Source organism: Rhinolophus ferrumequinum, chromosome 28 (assembly GCF_004115265.2).
Source record: "Rhinolophus ferrumequinum isolate MPI-CBG mRhiFer1 chromosome 28, mRhiFer1_v1.p, whole genome shotgun sequence".
NCBI lineage: Eukaryota > Metazoa > Chordata > Mammalia > Chiroptera > Rhinolophidae > Rhinolophus > Rhinolophus ferrumequinum.
Window position 1 is genome coordinate 3625711 of NC_046311.1, and position 11744 is coordinate 3637454.

Below are 11744 nucleotides of genomic sequence, written 5' to 3' on the forward strand. Positions count from 1 at the left end.
AGGGGCGGGGCAGCTCCCTCAGTGTCAATTATGATAAGTATTATTTGTTCCATGAATATGCGGTCCTTTCAAAGAAAGGATGCACACATCTTTAGAAGTACTAAATTTGTATAATGCTCCCTTTGAAATAAGTCTTAGTAGAGGGAGGAATGTTTTAAATTGATCTTATTTAGGTCCTGTTTGCCTACTGAGTGCTATATAGTTTGCAAGTACGGAAATTAGTTTGCAATAAGCCAGTTAATATGTGACTGTGTCCCGAAGTGGACACTAGATGGAGCTGAGACCATAAGAGTGGCGGTTAAGACTCCAAACAACCAGGTAGATCCGCTCGACCCTCTCAGATGGAGCCGTTAGACTGGGCTTGCCCCGGCATTGGTTCGAATTGCGTCCTATGAGGATAGAATGTAAGGAGGTCTCTCTAGCGATCACTCCATTGTGGACTATTAGACACTGCACATAACATGTCCCTCACTGCCAGCCGAGGGTAAGGCACGGCAAGGGGACTTCTCGGCTTTCCAGATGAGGAAGCAGGCCCAGAGTGGCATGTGGGCTCAGACCCCGCTGGATCTCCACCCCCCGCTGGACCAGCAATGGGAAGCAGCGCAGCCCTCCGTACAGCAGAGGTGTGGGCATAGCCACCCCAGGAAACTGTACCCCAGGAGGATGCCCGAGTGAGGGGGGCCGTGAGGAGCGAAAGATCTTCTCTTTTCCAGAAATGTACGTAATTGTTTTCAAGAAAAGGCTTTGCTTTTGTAATAGGAGTGCGTGCTCATTATAAGAAATTCATGTAACGCTGAAGACTACAAAACGAAATGTTCAGGTGGTCTGGGAAGAGATGGAGACACCTCTCTACTTAAGTATTTAGACAAAAGGACAGGTAGATGGATGGTAATCTTTACAACAAAAAAACCTCAGCAATATACACTCCTTTTGGGAAAAAGTACTTAAATTTTTAACAGAACAAAAAGTAAGCCTAAATGTACCTAAGAAATTACCAAACTGCAAATAATTGTGCTTCTTAATTATTTCTCCAAAAGGCAAGAAAAATATCAAGAGGCTGGATTCATTCTTTAAACCTGTTTCAACTATAGATGCCATCTCTTGACAGCCTGCTCTCGAGGGTGAGGAAATGAGCTCACCCACTTCCTACCTCCTGCCCCACTCCCAGTGCTGTGAGTTCTTGTTTTTACATTGTCAAGCTTTATACTGTTTGCATCCTTCCCACCATTGTTTGGCCCCAGTTCTGTGTGTGCGTGGATCCCCGGCCAGCACTTGGAGAACAGCTTTCCCAGTCCTCCATTCCTGAGTTTTTTATTTTGATTCATTTCTTAGCCACCTTGACTTTGTCATCAAGGAGTCTGTTCAAGAAGGGTTGTGTTGGTCACAGCCACAGGGGTGCTGCTGCTGGAACCCTGAAGGGGGGGTGGATGGGCTATAAAATTGGACTGATTTATGCCCAGTGAGACTGGAATAAATCCCCATTGTGGGGACAAGCACTACACTTTCCAAAATGACTCCTTGATGAAAACTGAGTCTTGAACTTGAATGTGGTGACATATAATTGGAAGTTTTAGAATTTGGAAATAAAGAAAATGGGGTAAGGCGCCCAAAGAGTATTGTTTTCAAAGAAAGGACATGCCAGGCTTCTAGCTTTATGACCAGGCCCCCCACCACTACCCTAGAAACTCCCACCTCCTGGTTCATCCCTTTGACAGCAGTTCCCTTCCCCATCTACTTGGAAAAATCCAAGGTCTCGGTCCAATGATACCTCCTCTGTGAAGCCTTCTGCGAGGTTTGGATTATTGTTTGGCAAGTATTTCCTTCCCTGCCCTCCCACTTTGGGAGCAGTGTGTCTCCAGGCCCCGTTGCCCTGGGGCTCTGCTCTGTGACTTGCTTTGGCCAGTGAGGGGTTTGGAGATGAGACCTGGAACAAAGCCTTGACTGGTGCTTGATGGCAGAGCTTGCCCTCTTGGGCTTGTGCCGTTGCCATGAGCACAGCTTTGCCACTGTGTAGCCCACTGGTTCCAGAAGAATGAGAGGGCAGACTTCGACCAAAGCCGTGCCCGGGAGGCAATCTAGCCAGGCCTAACTGAAACTGGAAGGGCTGCCCTAGTCAGGCTGCAGACACATGAGCCAGAAATACATGCTTGTAGCAGTAAGCCATGAATTATGGGTTCATTGGTTATGCAGCATTGTTGTGGCAATAATTGATCATCTTCTCTGTTCACTTCCTCTTTTGTATTTGAGTTGCACTTTGTTCCCACAGCTTTATTAACTGTAGAACTAATTTTGTTAGAGAGTCTGCCTTTCCCCCTAGCTTATGAGCAATTTGAAGCAAAGACTGTGTCTGATTCAATTCCGACTCCCCAGTGCCCAGCTAAATGGGATCCTTTCCATCTGCCCCCTCTGCAGGTCAGCCGATCTGAGTGGAAAGCCCAAGGCCTCTGCTTCCAAGACTCACTTGCAAGTTTGGACAAGAAGATTCGAAAGCCCTGCTCTGGTGCCCACCACTGGGGCAGACATTTAGGGCACAGCTGCTCTTGCCTGGGAGTACCAGGGCCCCCAGCAGCTGGTTTCCTAGCCAGGCTAATGCGTGAAAACAGGGAGAAGACCCTGGTAAGTACACAGGAGGGTGGGCGCAGGAAGAGAACTGAGCTCTTTGTCCAAATAGAAGCACAGAGCCTTGGAATATGGAAATCTCGGGGGGCTGCCTTCAGAGTGCCGAAGTGTTCAGGGACGATGACATCACAGACCCTCCCGGGAGGATGAGCACTGGCAGCCAGAATTCTGGGACCACAAGGGCCAGCTGCAGGCTGGTTTTTCCCCACTCTGCCCACCAGCATCTTGCTATGATAATCTATGTTCCACCATGCCCAGTTCCCTTAAAAGTTATCATCCAAACCAGGACACTTTTGAGAGTGAAAGGAGGCCCTGTTAATAATTGCTTAAGGACAGCAGGCGTAAACAAGGGCAAATGGTTAGCCTGGGAACAGGATCAAGGCCAGAGGTGGTACGGCTTAGGGGCCAAGTGCATGGGTTCTGGAGTTCCAGAGACCCAGGTTCAAATCTGCCTCCACCTTTCCTGGTTGTGAAGCCGAGGCAAGTCAGTGACCTCTGTGCACCTCAGTTTCTTTATCTATAAAATGGGGTGATGAGACCCACCTCATTAGGTAGTACCTGCCCCTAGTAAGTACTTCCTAAATGTTAGCTATCATTTTCACTGTTATTCTTTCCACTGAATAAATATTTAATATTGCTAGACCTCAGAAACACAAGAAAAGGATTTGTTGAAAAGACAAATCCCATACTCTGAAAAGATCGCTGAACATAGTTTTGTCAACACACACAGGGCTCCTGTCTGAGCCCCCACCCTCCTCTCTAGGGAGCTGGAGTGGCTAACCAGTCCGGCCAGGGTACCAGCAGCCAGCCTCGGGGCTTCTCCACGCACCAGGTTCCTGGTTCCTCAGCCTCAGGCCAACCTCAAATGATGCTTATTCTTCACCTACTCGAAGCCTGGCCTTGTAAGTACTGAATCTTCCTTAACAGTTTCTGCAGGAGCTTCCTTTTCCTCCATCAAACCCTGTGTACACTTCCAGGGGCCCATTTTACTGGTTGTAGGCAGAGCCATGCCACCTAGAGGCTACTTGGGCCCTTCCCTCCCAGAAGCCAGGCTGGCACGGTCCCCACCCCCTGCGATGCTATCTTGATCCACTTGGCCAATCATATGTTCTCTCCCAGGAATTTGACACTTGAATGGGAAGGACACAAAGTCTGGGGGTCATTGAAATTGAGCCACATTAGTGGCAGTGCCCTGGAGAGAAGGTTCCCGCCAAGGCCCTTGAGTGGCTGCTGTTCAGCAGCTCTCTAACTTCCTCTTAAGTCCCCTGGAGCCAAGAGTGGCTTCAGCAGCTTGCAAAGTCTGAGCTTCCCGGGAACATCTTGGTAATCGCAGCAGCTCTGTCTCTGCCCCACCCGAGTGGCTGGCCTGCCACGTGGGCTCCTGTTGCCAACTCTGCCTCCTTGGATCAGGTGTGGCAGTGGGAGCTGGTGAAACGTGTCACTTCTTGCTCCCGGTTCTTTCTGAAGATAGATCTCCCTCGTCATGCTCTGGGGAACTTCCAGTGTTACACCATCACATACCTCTCGCCGCTGTAAACAGTGCTTTCTAACCACTTCCCACTCAGGATCCTGAAAGTCAGCACGCCCCATGGCAAGACCTGGAACACACTGGCTCGGTGGAGAGCTAAGGACACGCAGACAATGCTCCTGCAGGCCCGGGTGCTGGCTGCTGAAACTCCGTGACGAGGTGTCCTCACTGCAGGACTTCTCAGAGGCTTGGAAGTGCCCGCCCACTTCCAAGAGGTTGTCAGCGTTTCTCAAATTCGTTTGACCCTGGAATCCTTTTGGTCAGGACCATCTTGTGAGGCTGATATTATGTGGAACACACTGCTAAAGGCATGGAAAGAAGTAGGGATGGGTGAGAACAGGATGTGGGAGAGAATTAGAGACTTTGAAAGGACCAAATAAGGAGAGGGGAAAGGATGGAACAAAAACTGAGAAAGAGCTCAAGGAAAGAATGAGAGGGTACCCAGAGTTTCCAACATGGAGGACCCAGGGGGCCAGACTCAGGGAAGACTGAGAAATGCCTCCTACCAAGCCATGATATTATTTTTTTGTTTGTTTTTTTTTTGATATTATTATTACATCTATGGATTACCAATATTAACATAAATAAGTGACTGCGGAAGAAGCTACCCCTGAGACTTCACTAGTGACGGGAAAGGGGACTGTTGCTTGTAAAGAATGCCCCCTCATGTTCTCCCACCGCCTCGTGGAAACAGTTGTGGGTACCCAGCCTAGGATGTGCTGACTAGCCACCTCTGGTCTAGAAGTTTTTGTTTGTTTTTTTCCAATTCAAAAACGTCTGCCTGGTCATCTAGTTTGTGTGAATGAGAGTAGAGGTCACCAGTGCGTGCTGGTTAAAATGTCTTTAGCAAAATGATGATTATTTGCAGACGACATGATTCTAGGCCCGAAAACTTGGAGAAAATCTAATTTAAAACCACACGAAACAATAAGAGGAATCAGTTATATGATTATGTAAGAATTAATGGTGAAGAGATTGAATCAAGATAGCAGCTTGAGCACTTGCTCCAACCACCCGTTCCAACCCAACCCTCTAAACATGACCAAAGAAATCTGTGTTTATAATAATCCATCAAAGGGTTAGAAACTACAAAGGGAAATCCTCATTATCAGAAATTATGAGGAATAAAGGATGCTGAAAAGTGAAAGGCAAATAGAGGAGACTAAATTGAAGATAAAAATCTAACCATAAATGCCGTGAAGAGGACTCCTGTAAAGGGAGGTGCTGGCCGTAGGGGTGTGCCGCGTGGCGTGCCGGGAAGACGGTACAGCAAGCAGGAGAGGCCCCGGGCAGCTGGCAAGGTGACTGGGGAGGTGTGGTGAGGGCTTGCTCCTCCTCCACCCACTGCACCAAGCAGCTGGCAGCAGACAGACTAGCAGACAGCGGAGAGATGAGATCAAACCAGGGGCACTCATTTATCATTCGGTGTGGGACACAGGGCTCATTTTCTTCATAAACAATGAACACTGTATCAATAAGACAAAGACCAACAGCTGACAGCAAAACCCGGCCCAAAATAGGATCAAGCAGTTCACAGAGAAAGAAATACAAATAACTGATACCCATATGAAGATTCTGGATCTCCTTTATAATTAAAGAAATGCTAATTAAAACGAATTACATATGGTTCACTGTTTGCAAAGATCTGAGAAGATTGCAGATGCTCAGGGCTGGTGAGGGTGTGGGGAAGTCGGGCTCGGATGCGCTGCCGATGGGATGTAAATTGGTACAGCCCTTCTGGAGGACAATTTGACACTCGCTATCAAACAGAATTATTAAGATACTGGAAGAAAATATGATACAATCTTTTTTATATTCTTGGAGTGGGAAAACCTAACTAAGCATAAGATACAAAATCTAGAAGCCATAAACCAAAAAAAAAAAAAAAAGGATATATTTGACCTCATAAAACTTTTAAACTTCTGTAGGGCTGAAAGATAAAAGACCAATGACAGACAATAGGTGCAACATGCATAACAACCCGAAAATATAAAGAGTCCCTACCTGCCAAAGGATAAAGCTTTATATTCCAATAATAAAAATGGCCAAAGGACCGGAACAGGCAATTCACAGGAGAAGAAATTCAAATAGCCACTAGTTGAAAGATGACACTTATACTCACTAGGGAGCAGAGAAATGCACATTTAAAAGTTGATAATACCTAGTGTTGGCAAAAGGAAAGGGACAGTCCTGTATGCTGTAGGCATTACGAGCTGGTGGAGTCTTGAAGGCCAGTGGAAGGAAAATGTGCAGCTAAACTGCTAGGAACCTATTGTTCGGACACACCTGCCCAAGTGAACAAGTACAATCATCACAGTACTATTTGCATGAGAGGAAAAACTGCAGATAATCTAAATAATCAGAGTGGGAAGAGAAAGGGAAGTTCACTTTTTACATGTTTGTATTGTTGGATCTTTTTCTATTTAATATTTTTAAATTAATGCCAAGAAGGGGGAAATGCTACGTGTCTGATTTTCAAGAAATTATTAGAGTGAAGTGAAATTCCAGCACCTCCTGTCCCTAAATCCCATTAAAATGTCCTTGAAATCAACCCAAACAAACTCTCAGGCACAGCCAGAACCAAAAAGGAGGCGTATGGCTCCATATGACCCATCCTGATGGGAGGAGATGAAGTAGATTCCCTTCACACAGCCTTGTTGCCCTGGCGGGAAAGGAAGTCTGATGTGGGGTGAGGATGTAGCCATAAGTTCACGGAGCAGCAGAGTGAAGGCAGGTCCTGTCGCCAGCCCGTGCCCTCTGCCCGTATCTGGACAGCAACCCAGTCCTCCAACATCAGGTTCAGAACGAGGAAGAGCACTCACCCATATCACCCTGCGAACCCAGAACAACCCGGATGCAGGAAGAGCCATGACCAGAGACCAGCGGGGCTGTAGATCTTTGCTCTGTCCTCCTCCAAATAGCACGAGTGACTCAGCCCGCCCAGGGTGCAGCTTCTCTCTCTGCCTCCACCATTTCGTCTCATTCGTGACTCCTCTCTGTGTCATTATTCCTACTGATAGTCAAAATACTAAAGCATGGGCCCCCGCCAAGCAAAACAGACACCAGCTGTGAACAATGGATAGAGGTAGCAAATTACCCCAAAACTTAGTGGCTTAGAGCAACAAACATGATCTCATGCACTTAGGGGTCAAGAATTCAGAGCTGCTTAGCTAGGTGGTCCTGGCCCAGAGTCCTTTGTGAACTTGTAGTCAAGATGTTGGTTGAAATTGAAGTCATGTGAAGGCTTGACCAGGGCTGGAAGATCCACTTCCAAGATGTCTCATCATGAGGCTGTTGGCAGCCTCACCAGCCGGCCTCTCCATGGGGCTGCTTGAGTGTCCCCAGAGGGAGCAATTCAAGAGAGCAAGGCATAGACACAGTGTCTTTTATGACCCAGTCTTGAAAGTCACACCCTGTCATTTCTGCAGCATCCTACAGAGCAGGCGTGTTCTGGGTGGGAAGGACCACACTCGGGTCAGTGGGGGCATTCTGCAGGCTGACTGCCACAGGTCCCACGTCAGTCTCTCTAACGGCTTCCCACCACCTGAGAATAAAATGCAAATGCCTGGCCTTGGCTGCAGGCCTGACATGAACTGGCCCCTTACCTACTTTCCAGTCTCATCACGTGCCTCTTTCCTACTTCACAAAACTCCAAACACACCAACTTTCCACCTGGGCCTCAACATCCCTGCTTCATCCTTTGTATTTTCTGTTTCCTCTGCCTAGAAGTCTCCTTACCCAGGTCTTTGTGTGGCTGGTTCCTTCTCATCTGTCAGGTCTCAGCTCACATGTCACCTCAGACAGGCTTCCCAGACCCCTGCCTGTCACTCTCTCACATCACCTTGTAGGTTTTTCTCCTCCTGTTACAAATGTGTGGACACTACATGAAGGATGATACATAATTACGTGTGATGGTTTGCCACATTCAGTCAGAACCCATGTCACACTACGCGTCCTTTGGAGATGCCCGTTCACGTCACCGCACGTTAACTTCTTCCCAGCACTGACCTCTACCGGAAATTATCTTGTGTATTGGATCATTGCCCTTCTCCCTTCAAGTACCAGCGAGAGCCCTCGCTGGTTTGATCTGAGATACGAGGGCCTCATGAAGTCTCCAGGAAAGCAGAGACCCCGGGTTGGAGGCCCTCTGCAGGGGTCAGTCCTTGGAGAAGGCCCAGCACACACACCGCCCTTGCCTGGGTAGGCTCCTGCTCGTGGGCACCACCCCTGGGTGCTGCTGTCATCCTCGCCGGAGAGGACTCCTGGGCACCTCGTCAGTGTCCTCTGCCTCCTGCAGGTGCAACTGACTAGTGGTGTCTTATGTAACGCTCTGCTCCGTCTGCAGGCGAGACTGGGAAAGTCTCTGGCTTCCCCCCTGGGGAGAAGCAAGTGCATTAGGTAGAGAATTCTCCAAATACAGGACGACGCTTCCATGGTGTGGGGAAGCCAAAGTGAATTGATGACATGTATCCTTCGTAGTCTACCCCTTCAGTGACTTAACTGCTTCACCCCCGCTTCCTCCATACTTAAACTTACAAACAACGGAACCCACTGCCAAACCCAGAGCTGTTTCTTAAAAAGAAAATAGTTACTTGTGAGAAGAGTTCATGGCTTTGCTCCAGAACTTAGGGCTTTCTGCCATTCTCCAGCCATCTTGCTCATGTATTTATTTATTGCTTGCTAGCCTCCCCTCTGGCCACGTGCTGTGAGGACAGGCATCTTGTTCGTCTCTGTAGCTTCGGTGCCTAGAACAGTGCCTGGCACGTCATAGGTGCCCATACATGTGAAGTGAATGAGTTGTGCCCATGATGGCCCTCTAACATTGAATACGGCTGAGCTGTGTGACCAGGAGGACACTGCAGAAATGACAGCATGTGACTTTCAAGCCTCAGCTCCCATGGCTAATTGCCTCATTTTGGGGCTGTTGCCAATTTCAGATTCCAGAGAGGAGGAATCTCACTGGCTCATTTTATCTGTTTGTACCAAGACATAAGTAGTCAGGGAGCCTATAAATTGGAAGTTCTGGGGAGAGATAATCTGCCCACTGTAGTCAACAAAAAGGGGCTGTGGCACCCCAGACACTGTAGTTGGCATATGGGGGCACATTTTACCTGAGGATTAGATTCTAAAATCTCCATGTAAGACTTTATTCCATATAGTCAGGGTTACTCATGAAAATCCCTAAATTACCCATACATTTCTCTACCATACAGTACCACCTATCAAAATTCCAGTTCAGCCAATTTTCCTTTCCAACTGGGAACAGATGGCTGTTTCTTTGGTTGAGCACCAGATGAAGTAGTTGGTTTGCCTTATGGCTCTCGTATGAAAAACACACATCTTTCGACATCAGAGTCACACTCCTCACGATGAGATGCTCAGAGTGTAAGGCACATGGGACTCAGACCCACGGTGACCACAGGCCCCCGTCACGTCGTCCACCTCTGCGCACTGTGGGGCGTGCACAGAGAGAGCCGCATCTATGGCCTGGTTCAAATGCTTCTCTCACCCCTTCCCCCTCTCCTTTCCTCTTTCTTCTCTTCTCTCCGTTTTGAACACATATATACCGCAAGGTTTAGTGATTTTAAAAAATTTATTTGTTCTTACTGGATTGAAACATGAATTGCCAGGAAGTTTGCACATAAAAGGCAGAAAATTAATCTGATCTCAGTGAGAAAGCTCTGAGCACAGAAGTAAAAGCAGAAAGCAGTGAAATTGTGTCGATAGTCTTATTCTCTGCAAAGGTCTCTCACGTGAAATGAGAGATTTTAGGAAACAGCTATTCCCTGTTCTTTCGGCGATCAGACAAGGGCAAGTGCGGGGGAACCGGCTGCCCTGTCACATTAGCTTGTCACTGGGAGCTGTGATTAATAGCATTACAGGAGATTGGATTATTAAACAGAAGACTAGGGGAACCTAGGTGGCAAATTAATGGAGAAATGAAAGAAAAGCTAGGGAAAATGCCAGATTTCAGGATCAAGTGTGAAGATATAATATAGGGGGTAGAAATCCTTGACGTTTTTTAATAAATCAAGTAGAACAGAATGAATAATCAAAACTTGCTTATTCTTTTTCTCTCTCTCTTACACACACACCAGGGCAGAGGGTTTTGTCTGTTTTCTTCACAGCTGTCACTTCAGACCTTAAAATAGTAAGCCCTTAATATTCGTTAAATAAAAGAATGAATGGCTCTATAGTGAACTAAGATAGGTCATCTTGTACCTGTTAAAATGGGAAACCAACCTGATCCTAAGACATATCCTGGTGAAATTCCTAAACATGATGGAAAAATAAAGACTTCTCCCAAATTTCAAGCAGAATTAAAAGTCAGTGACTTTCAAAAATGTTGATAATCAGGACAGCTTTGAACTTCCCAGGGCAACAGTCATTGCCTGAGACAATCGAGTGAAAACTACAAAATCCTTAAAGGAAGAGTGCCTCCCAGGACTCCTGAAGCCAAGAGGACAATTGAAGGAAATCCCGGACCCAGAAACTCAGGAAAATGGCCTCACAGGCCTTTAGTGAAATGCGGCGACTAAAGGACACATGAAAAGGGAGAGCTCAGCCCTTGGTCTCTCCTGCCTTCACATCAGTGGGGCCAGCGGGGCAGCCTCAACCCTTTCCATAGAACAGCAGCCGGGGAGGTTGCAGCCCAGCCCACCACTGGCAGCTGCAGCTCTGACGTTGCAGGCCCCTTGGCCCTGGGTGGTGACCTGTGGGACAGTCTTCCCAGACTCTGTGAGCACTCTGTGCAGCTGGGGTGGGCTCAGCCTGGGCGCACATTATCCCCTCTCTCCCCCCACCCACAGAATTACGGCAGGAACACTGAAAGCAATGGAGGGGCTTGAGAGCTATGAAGACCTTAGAACACAGCCTGGCGTGTTCATTGTAATGAGAAAAGGGCAGCCCTGATCCCTCTCTCAGACTCCCTTGAGCTTGACCCTCTGAACCTGGAGTCTACCTTTGTCCTCTGATGTAAGCTAGAACACAAGTGAGCTTGCTCTCTCCCAGTGTCCAGGACACTCCCCAGTCCCAATCAGGTGGCATCACAACCAGCCACGTGGCAGGAAAGGGGCCACCAGGGCCTACCTGGAAATGGGGGAGACCCTTGAAGCCTAGGGCTTTGGCTTCCTGCTTTTCTTCCACTTCTGCTATTGGGGCCAGATTACATCCACGAGCTCCCATTTGTATGTCCCATGTCCATTCTTTCAACTGTTTGTTGAGTAACTACTATGTGCTATAGGCTGGTGGGCAGAATCGTCTAAAAACGTGCCGTTGTGGGCTTTTTACAGAAATGACCATGGCAGACCTCTACCTGGATCAACCTTTCGTTCCCAGCTCCCTGAAGCTTCAGAACACGTCATGCCTTGGACACATCACCCACCTTGTGCACAGTAAGAAAGCGAGCAGTACTTTTTGTACCTTGGGGACAAAAATAAAAACCCAGTCACTTAAGTGTCACTCCCACAGCAGCCTTGACTTGATGACTGGAGATAGGGGGAAAAAAACATATATCATTGTCTGAACAAAGAGACATGCTTGGCAAGTTTTATTATCCTGACTCACATGCTTAATTCCCATCCCTTTGGGGGGAAAA

The 11744-nt window shown here is 47.7% G+C and overlaps 1 long non-coding RNA gene across 2 annotated transcripts; it reads left to right on the forward strand.

The window, feature by feature from the left end:
* The first annotated feature begins 93 nt into the window (after nt 1-93).
* Nucleotides 94-11531, forward strand: LOC117018991 (uncharacterized). 2 transcript variants are annotated; one of them, XR_004422384.1, is made up of 5 exons: nt 94-717; nt 1038-1172; nt 2413-2616; nt 3383-3521; nt 11440-11531. It is a non-coding gene; the product is annotated as an uncharacterized LOC117018991 (long non-coding RNA). The 2 variants fall into 2 exon arrangements; XR_004422385.1 differs by lacking the exon at nt 11440-11531 and adding an exon at nt 4185-5934.
* Nucleotides 11532-11744: the final 213 nt, after the last annotated feature.